We start from the raw sequence: 9,943 nt of genomic DNA on the forward strand, positions 1-9,943 counted from the left end.
TTATTGAACCTCATCAGATTCCGTTTGGCCCAATCCTCCAATTTGTCTAGGTCCTTCTGTATCCTATCCCTCCTCTCCAGCGTATCTACCACTCCTCCCAGTTTAGTATCATCTGCAAATTTGCTGAGAGTGCAATCCACACCATCCTCCAGATCATTTATGAAGATATTGAATAAAACCGGCCCCAGGACTGACCCTTGGGGCACTCCACTTGATACCGGCTGCCAACTAGACATGGAGCCATTGATCACTACCCGTTGAGCCCGACAATCTAGCCAGCTTTCTACCCACCTTATAGTGCATTCATCCAGCCCATACTTCCTTAACTTGCTGACAAGAATACTGTGGGAGACCGTGTCAAAAGCTTTGCTAAAGTCAAGAAACAATACATCCATTGCTTTCCCTTCATCCACAGAACCAGTAATCTCATCATAAAAGGCGATTAGATTAGTCAGGCATGACCTTCCCTTGGTGAATCCATGCTGGCTGTTCCTGATCACTTTCCTCTCATGCAAGTGCTTCAGGATTGATTCTTTGAGGACCTGCTCCATGATTTTTCCAGGGACTGAGGTGAGGCTGACTGGCCTGTAGTTCCCAGGATCCTCCTTCTTCCCTTTTTTAAAGATTGGCACTACATTAGCCTTTTTCCAGTCATCCGGGACTTCCCCGGGTCGCCACGAGTTTTCAAAGATAATGGCCAATGGCTCTGCAATCACAGCCGCCAATTCCTTCAGCACTCTCGGATGCAACTCGTCCGGCCCCATGGACTTGTGCACGTCCAGCTTTTCTAAATAGTCCCTAACCACCTCTATCTCCACAGAGGGCTGGCCATGTCTTCCCCATTTTGTGATGCCCAGCGCAGCAGTCTGGGAGTTGACCTTGTTAGTGAAAACAGAGGCAAAAAAAGCATTGAGTACATTAGCTTTTTCCACATCCTCTGTCACTAGGTTGCCTCCCTCATTCAGTAAGGGGCCCACACTTTCCTTGGCTTTCTTCTTGTTGCCAACATACCTGAAGAAACCCTTCTTGTTACTCTTGACATCTCTGGCTAGCTGCAGCTCCTGGTGCGATTTGGCCCTCCTGATATCATTCCTACATGCCCGAGCAATATTTTTATACTCTTCCCTGGTCATATGTCCAACCTTCCATTTCTTGTAAGCTTCTTTTTTATGTTTAAGATCCGCTAGGATTTCACCATTAAGCCAAGCTGGTCGCCTGCCATATTTACTATTCTTTCGACTCATTGGGATGGTTTGTCCCTGTAACCTCAACAGGGATTCCTTGAAATACAGCCAGCTTTCCTGGACTCCTTTCCCCTTCAAGTTAGTCCCCCAGGGGATCCTGGCCATCTGTTCCCTGAGGGAGTCGAAGTCTGCTTTCCTGAAGTCCAGGGTCCGTATCCTGCTGCTTACCTTTCTTCCCTGCGTCAGGATCCTGAACTCAACCAACTCATGGTCACTGCCTCCCAGATTCCCATCCACTTTTGCTTCCCCCACTAATTCTACCCGGTTTGTGAGCAGCAGGTCAAGAAAAGCGCCCCCCCTAGTTGGCTCCTCTAGCACTTGCGCCAGGAAATTGTCCCCTACGCTTTCCAAAAACTTCCTGGATTGTCTATGCACCGCTGTATTGCTCTCCCAGCAGATATCAGGAAAATTAAAGTCACCCATGAGAATCAGGGCATGCGATCTAATAGCTTCCGCGAGCTGCCGGAAGAAAGCCTCATCTACCTCATCCCCCTGGTCTGGTGGTCTATAGCAGACTCCTACCACTACATCACTCTTGTTGCACACACTTCTAAACTTAATCCAGAGACACTCAGGTTTTTCTGCAGTTTCGTACCAGAGCTCTGAGCAGTCATACTGCTCCCTTACATACAGTGCTACTCCCCCACCTTTTCTGCCCTGCCTGTCCTTCCTGAACAGTTTATAACCATCCAGTACTCCAGTCATGCGAGTTATCCCACCAAGTCTCTGTTATTCCGATCACGTCATAGTTCCTTGACATCACCAGGACCTCCAGTTCTCCCTGCTTGTTTCCAAGGCTTTGTGCATTTGTATATAAGCACTTGAGATAACCTGTTGACCGCCCCTCATTCCCAGTATGAGGCAGGAGCCCTCCCCTCACAGACATTCCTGCCTGTGCTTCCTCCCGGTATCCCGCTTTCCCACTTACCTCAGGGCTTTGGTCTCCTTCCCCCGGTGAACCTAGTTTAAAGCCCTCCTCACTAGGTTAGCCAGCCTGCTGGCAAAGATGCTCTTCCCTCTCTTCGTAAGATGGAGCCCGTCTCTGCCCAGCACTCCTCCTTCATGGAACACCATCCCATGGTCAAAGAAACCAAAGCCTTCTCTCCGACACCACCTGCGTAGCCATTCGTTGACTTCCACGATTCGACGGTCCCTACCTAGGCCTTTTCCTTCCACGGGGAGGATGGACGAGAACACCACTTGCGCCTCCAACTCCTTTATCCTTCTTCCTAGAGCCACATAGTCCGCAGTGATCCGCTCAAGGTCATTCTTGGCAGTATCATTGGTGCCCACGTGGAGAAGCAGGAAGGGGTAGCGATCCAAGGGCTTGATGAGTCTCGGCAGTCTCTCTGTCACATCGCGAATCCTAGCTCCTGGCAAGCAGCAGACTTCTCGGTTTTCCCGGTCAGGGCGGCAGATAGATGACTCAGTCCCCCGGAGGAGAGAGTCCCCGACCACCACCACCCGCCTTCTCCTCTTGGGAGTGGTGGTCGTGGAACTCCCAACCTCAGGACATAGCATCTCATGCCTTCCAACCATCGGAGTCTCCTTCTGCTTTCTCGCCCCAGACATATCATCTGGGGCCTGCAGAGAGTCAGGTGAGGCCGTTAAGCTAATGGGAGCACCTGACTCTAATTAAGGCACCTCTGATAGTGTCAAAGAGTTCACTCCGGTCAGGCCAGGGGAAGGAAAAGGGAGCCAGAGGAAAGGGAGTGTGGCTGAAGGGCTGGGTAATGAAGACACCCTCAAGTCACTGGGAAGGGAGCCATAAGGTAAGGGTGAAGAAGGCGTTAAGAGAGAGAAGTGGAGAGCTGTGGGGAAGTGGCCCAGGGAAGAGTAGCAACTCTGGCAGTGAAAGGTTGGCTGCCAACAACTGCTGCCATTAGGGTCCCCCCAACCCGCCACTACAGAAACACCTCCTGGGAGGGGAGGACAGGCCCCTGTCAGGACAGGAGGCTAAACTGTTCTTGAATAAGCCTGTAGGGACAGCAGAGACTGTGGGAGTTCTCTCACCAACCTCCTTGATGGCTTATGATGAAAAGGGCTCAGTAGACTGTAACCCTGGCCCTAGAGAGAGAAGGGCTACGTGGAGGGTTGCAGTGAGCCTCTGAGGCTAGCATAAACCACCTGGAAGTGTGGGACTCATGGCGACAAGGTCAGAGCTCTGCCACAATATCCAGACCATTCTGCCTCTTTAAGGACATGGTATAATACTCAGGTGGCGAGGGGAGATTTAACCATCTGGCTACAGGTTTGGTTTAAGCACAATCCTGCTCTAGTCTTCTATATATCAGACCAGACCTATGGACTGTTCCTTGGAACGGAAGAACATAGGCGCTACAGAGGATTAGGCCTCTCTCCCACAGTGGTCAATACCAGGTGCTTCACAGGGAGGGGTAAAAATCCAGAAGAACGCAGGTTTGGGATCATCTGCCCACCGAGTAACTTTTTCACTGTCCCCCTGTCAATCAGATCTATCTCCATGATTGGATGATACCCTGAAACATGTGAGTTTATATCCTTGCCAAACTTGAAGAAATGCAGTAAATCCATCTCAGTCTCCATTTGCTCCAGGGTGCTGCAAGCACCATTCTGTCCACATCACCAAGAGACACGTCTCAACTCCTTCCTCTCTCCTTTGAGATACACCAGGATCAATAAAGAATTTAAAGCTGAAGCATTAAAGAGTGAATTACTGATGAATAAACTTTTGCCATTAAGCAATGATCTTTTCACTGGCACATCACAAGCTTCGTTGAGAACAAATGCCCATATATAGCCATGGTCCCATTCTAAAATACCTTAGTTTTGGGGTTTTTTTTGTTTTTTGTTTTGTTTTGTTGTAATCTGGAAGATCTGGTAATTATTGTCCTTTGAATTCCAGTGAGAGCATTTCGTGCAAGATTCCAGACCCAACAGGACTGGACCTGGGCTTAAATCAGCCACTATTCCACTGATCTGGATCCTGGACACAGCTAAGCCAACCTCGTTCCAAAGGAGTCACTGATTTTAGATGCCTTAGAGGAGAGGCAGGCCCGTTTTTCTGAAGTGCTGAGGACTCAAAATCCCATTGTAGTTCATGGGGACTGTTCATGCTCAACATTTCTTGATTTCAGGCCACAAGCTTTCTTGACTTGTTCACTAGCACTGGAGGTATCCAAAATAGGAGGAGACTTTTGTCCAAACAATGTCCAAGCCTTTGGTGATGTTAAAAGAGAATGAATGGAAAATAAATTATACTGGGAAACTGATACTATTATGTGGTATATATTTGAATTTGAAATAAAGAGGAGTAGAAAATTGTCAAAATAAAGACAAAGAAGGAAAGCAGAGTAGCTAGACTATATTTCAATGGGTTCATGAAGGGCCCTATCCTATCCCCAGCTCCAAAGTGATATATTTCTTACACAGTTGTATTACTTCTTTATTGCAGCTGTAGAGTGTTACCATCAAGTCTGTTTGCCACCATTTTTAATTACTTATTTCACCCCAGTCAGTCTCAACTGAAGCAAAACACGATAGAAGCAGAAGCTTAAAAAGTTTATCCGTTTTGCAGCTGATGTTAGAAAGTTCAAAGGAAGAAAGAAATGGTCCATATTCATGGATAGGAGATAAACTAGCCTAATTCTAAATGACACTAAAGTCTTTTGACACTGTTCTGATATGGAAAAGAAGCATTCAAGTCAATGTAGATGTAGGTAACATATTCCTTATGGCCCCTGCTCCATTTGCACTTTAGAGAGTGATGTAAAAACCCTCAGTGTACTTGAAAATCAGGCCCATTTTGTTGATAATAGAAGAAGTCCACAGCCAGGAAGTCATTAGAAGAAACCCATCAAGGGTAACATGGGAATCATTAGGAAGGTTTGCAGTGGTGTTGATGAAATGCAGTTTGCTCATCAGTGCCAGATTAAGGTACAAATTAACTAAGATACAGCTTAGGGCCTCACAATATGAGGGTCCTCTAAAAAGGAAAAAACTGACTCCATGTCAAATTTTATCAAAATCGGTTGATAAATAAAGGAGAGATGGGAAAAAGAAGATTCTCTCTAAATATAGACATTTCATTCAAATATGACAAAAATATACATATCTGGCTACACAAATACCCTTAATGTTTGTTAGGATATAGATATTCAGGCCTGTCTGTAAAGGCCTAGACTCTAAGAATGTAGGTCTATGTTTATCATTTAGCTAGTAATAGAGGTAAGAAGAAAGAATCTGTGTAAGGGCCTTCTCTCGCTGTGACAGTCTGAGGCCCTGTTCTTAGGCTCAGGCCTTTGGCTAAGCAGCAGAGGCAGCCATAAGCTGGGAAGCGACCGGTCACCTCCTCACATTCCAACCTAGTCAATATGGGGCTGTTAGGAAGGGGATCTGATCTATCACCTCCAGAGAAAGGGAAGAGCCTAGAAGATGTAAAAGGAAATTTAGGTTGACAGTTTTCTGTCTGGTAAGAACTCACTTATCAATAGACACAGCTGGGAACCCTTTATGTCTTTATAGATGTAGTTGTGAAATCCTCACTTCTGTATTGTTTTGTCATTATAGGTTCCCCTTTGCTATTGTTTATTTGCATGGTCTCTGTCTGGTTCTGAGATGGTTTCTGTCTGCTGTATAATTAATTTTGCTGGGTGTAAACTAATTAAGGTGGTGGAGCACTATGTTGGGGTTCAGGCTCTGGCTGAGCCTTTTGTGTAGGGTTAACGGCTGCTGCTGGTTCAGGTTCGGTGGGGCCCTCTGGTGTTGGGGTTGCAAGTGCTGGCAATGGTTCAGGTGCTGGTTGTTCCACCGGTTCTGGTTCTGGGACTGGCTCTGTCTGGGTCTCTGGGACTGGATCCACTACTGCTGTTGCAGACATTGGCCTGGGGTCTGGGTCCATCACCTCTGACCGGGTCCTCTTAGAAGTTTTTGGAACAGAGCTAGGCGTGACGGCTGGTTTAGCCTGGCTGCGGGTGACCGTTCCCACCCTCTTGTCTAGCTTCACACGATTGGCCAAGTCTTCCCCCAACAGCATGGGGATGGGATAATCATCATAGACTGCAAAAATCCACATTCCTGACCAGCCCTTGTACTGGACAGGCAACTTGGCTGTAGGCAAATTGAAAGAGTTGGATTTGAAGGGCTGAATCATCACTTGGATTTCTGGGTTGATTAAATTGGGGTCCACTAAGGAAGCATGGATAGCTGACACTTGTGCTCTGGTGTCCCTCCACACGGTGACCTTCTTCCCACCCACACTCACAGTTTCCCTCTGCTCCAAGGGTATCTGGGAGGTATCTGGGCCTGAGGACCTCTGGTGTGATTCCGGTGCAATGAACTGTAATCTGTTGGGGTTCTTGGGGCAGTTGGCCTTTACATGCCCTGGCTCGTTACATTTAAAACATTGTCCAGCTGACGGGTCACTGGGGCGAGGTGGCTTGCTGGAGAACGGTGTGGCAGGACGATAAGGTGTCTGGAGGGTTCCTTGGGGGGTAGGGCTGCCCCCGGTAGTAGGGTGTGGTCTGAGGTTGTCCCTTCTGGTCTCCGCTCCAACTGCGACCAGTTTTTTTCTTTTCTGCCACCTCCACCCATTTGGCTCCAATCTCCCATGCCTCGATTACAGTTTTGGGCTTCCCATCTAGGATGTATCTTTCTATTTCCTCAGGAACACCCTCTAAGAACTGCTCCATTTGCATTAGGAAGGACAAATCTTCTGGAGATTTAACACTTGCTCCTGATATCCAGGCATCCCAATGTTTCACAATGTGGTAGGCATGTCGGGTAAATGACACGTCTGGTTTCCACCTTAGGGCTCTGAACCGCCTACGAGAATGCTCGGGTGTTATCCCCATTCTGACTCTCGCTTTGGATTTAAACAGTTCATACTTGTTCATGTGTTCCTTAGGCATTTCAGCCGCCACCTCAGCTAAGGGTCCACTGAGCTGCGGCCTCAGCTCTACCACGTATTGGTCTGTAGAGATGCTGTACCCAACGCAGGCCCTTTTGAAGTTTTCTATGAAGGCCTCGGTATCATCGCCTGCCTTGTAGGTGGGGAACTTTCTGGGATGGGAAGTGGTACCTGGAGAAGGATTGTTAGGGTTTGTTGATATATTCTGCTGAGGCTTTGCCTTCTCCATCTCCAGTGCATGCTTCCTCTCTTTTTCCTTCTCCTCCTCCACATGCTTCCTCTCTTTTTCCTTCTCCAGTTCTTTGGCCCTTGCCTCCATAGGTCTCCTGCAGGCAGCTTCTAGGGCTTTTTCCTGCCTCTTTCGCTGCCTCCAGTCTGGCTAACTCCAATTTGTGTTGTGTCTTGGTTTCTGTCATCTTTGCCTCTCTGTTTTTAACTAACTTTACACCCGAGAGTGAGAAATAAAACAAACAAACAAACAAAAAACTTGGCTTGTAAAAGTTTGCTGTGCTGTAATATGATACCTATATTCTCTGATAGTGATTGTCAGCCTACAGAAAAAAAAAAAAAAAACCGCCAAACCCTAACGTCTTTGTCTCCAGGCAAATAGGCAGAAAACCCCTCTAGTTGCTCTTAGGTAAAAAAACTTCTTCAGGTCTGTGAAGACTGGTGAATTTCGCTGCAGGAGGTTAAATACCCTGCCTTTAGGTAGAGAAAACTCCAGCTCACAAAAGACAATTCCCTTTTGTCTCTGCTCTGGCCCCAAAGCAGAGAAAAACAAAAAACATCTAACTGCTTTCAGCAAAAAACCTGCTTTTTGGCAGCCCAAAGGAAAAAAAAATTCCTTTTTAAGATCTGTGCTTCAGGTTCAAAAAATCTCAAATTGATCTCAAAATGATTTCAAGTTAATCCCACCGCTCTGCCACCATGTCAAGTTTCCTTCCCCACTCTGAACTCTAGGGTACAGATGTGGGGACCTGCATGAAAACCTCCTAAGCTTACTTTTACCAGCTTAGGTTAAAACTTCCCCAAGGTACAAACTATTTTACTTTTTGTCCTTGGACTTTATCGCTGCCACCACCAAACATCTAACAGGTATATAACTGGGAAAGAGCCCATTTGGAAACGTCTTTTCCCCCAGAATCCTCCCAAACCTTACACCCCCTTTCCTGGGGAAGGTTTGATAAAAATCCTCACCAATTGGTACAGGTGAACACAGACCCAAACCCTTGGATCTTAAGAACAATGAAAAAGCATTCAGATTCTTAAAAGAAGAATTTTAATAGAGGTAACAGTAAAAAAGAAGTAACAATAAAAAGAATCACCTCTGTAAAATCAGGATGGGGTCAGTCCTGGGGCCGGTTTTGTTCAATATCTTCATAAATGATCTGGAGGATGGTGTGGATTGCACCCTCAGCAAGTTTGCAGATGACACTAAATTGGGAGGAGAGGTAGATACGCTGGAGGGTAGGCATAGGATACAGAGGGACCTAGACCAACCAGAGGATTGGGCCAAAAGAAATCTGATGAAGTTCAACAAGGACAAGTGCAGAGTCCTGCACTTAGGATGGAAGAATCCCGTGCACTGCTACAGACTAGGGACCGAATGGCTCGGCAGCAGTTCTGCAGAAAAGGATCTAGGGGTTACAGTGGACGAGAAGCTGGATATGAGTCAACAGTGTGCCCTTGTTGCCAAGAAGGCCAATGGCATTTGGGGATGTATAAGTAGGGGCATTGCCAGCAGATCGAGGAACGTGATCGTTCCCCTCTATTCGACACTGGTGAGGCCTCATCTGGAGTACTGTGTCCAGTTTTGGGCCCCACACTACAAGAAGGATGTGGAAAAATTGGAAAGAGTCCAGCAGAGGGCAACAAAAATGATTAGGGGACTGGAACCCATGAGTTATGAGGAGAGGCTGAGGGAACTGGGGATGTTTAGTCTATGGAAGAGAAGAATGAGGGGGGATTTGATAGCTGCTTTCAACTACCTGAAAGAGGGTTCCAAAGAGGATGGCTCTAGACTGTTCTCAGTGGTAGCAGATGACAGAACGAGGAGTAATGGTGTCAAGTTGCAGTGGGGGAGATTTAGGTTGGATATTAGGAAAAACTTTTTCACTAGGAGGGTGGTGAAACACTGGAATGCGTTACCTAGGGAGGTGGTGGAATCTCCTTCCTTAGAAGTTTTTAAGGTCAGGCTTGACAAAGCCCCGGCTGGGATGATTTAATTGGGGATCAGTCCTGCTTTGAGCAGGGGGTTGGACTAGATGACCTCCTGAGGTCCCTTCCAACCCTGATATTCTATGACGGTAAATACCTTACAGGGTAATTAGATTCAAAACCTAGAGAATCACTCTCGGCAAAACCTTAAGTTACAAAAAGACATAAAAACAGGAATATCCATTCCATTCCATTCAGCACAGCTTATTTTCTCAGCCATTTAAAGAAATCATAATCTAACACATATCTAGCTAGATTACTTACTAAGTTCTAAGACTCCATTCCTGTTCTGTCCCCATCAAAAGCTTCACACAGACAGAGAGAGCTTTTGTTTCTACCCCCTCCAGCTTTTGAAAGTATCTTGTCTCCTCACTGGTCACTTTGGTCAGGTACCAGCGAGGTTACCTTTAGCTTCTTAACCCTTTACAGGTGAGAGGATTTTTCCTCTGAGCAGGAGGGATTTTAAAGGTGTTTACCCTTCCCTTTATATTTATGACAGTTGTGCTGATGAAGAAACCTTCTGTGTCCCTTTAATGAATTTGGTCAGGGAGAGCATGGCAGAGAATCCCCTGAAAAGCTCTGAATTTAGGGCGGA

The sequence above is a fragment of the Lepidochelys kempii genome, chromosome 1 (assembly GCF_965140285.1).
Source record: "Lepidochelys kempii isolate rLepKem1 chromosome 1, rLepKem1.hap1, whole genome shotgun sequence".
Lineage (NCBI taxonomy): Eukaryota > Metazoa > Chordata > Testudines > Cheloniidae > Lepidochelys > Lepidochelys kempii.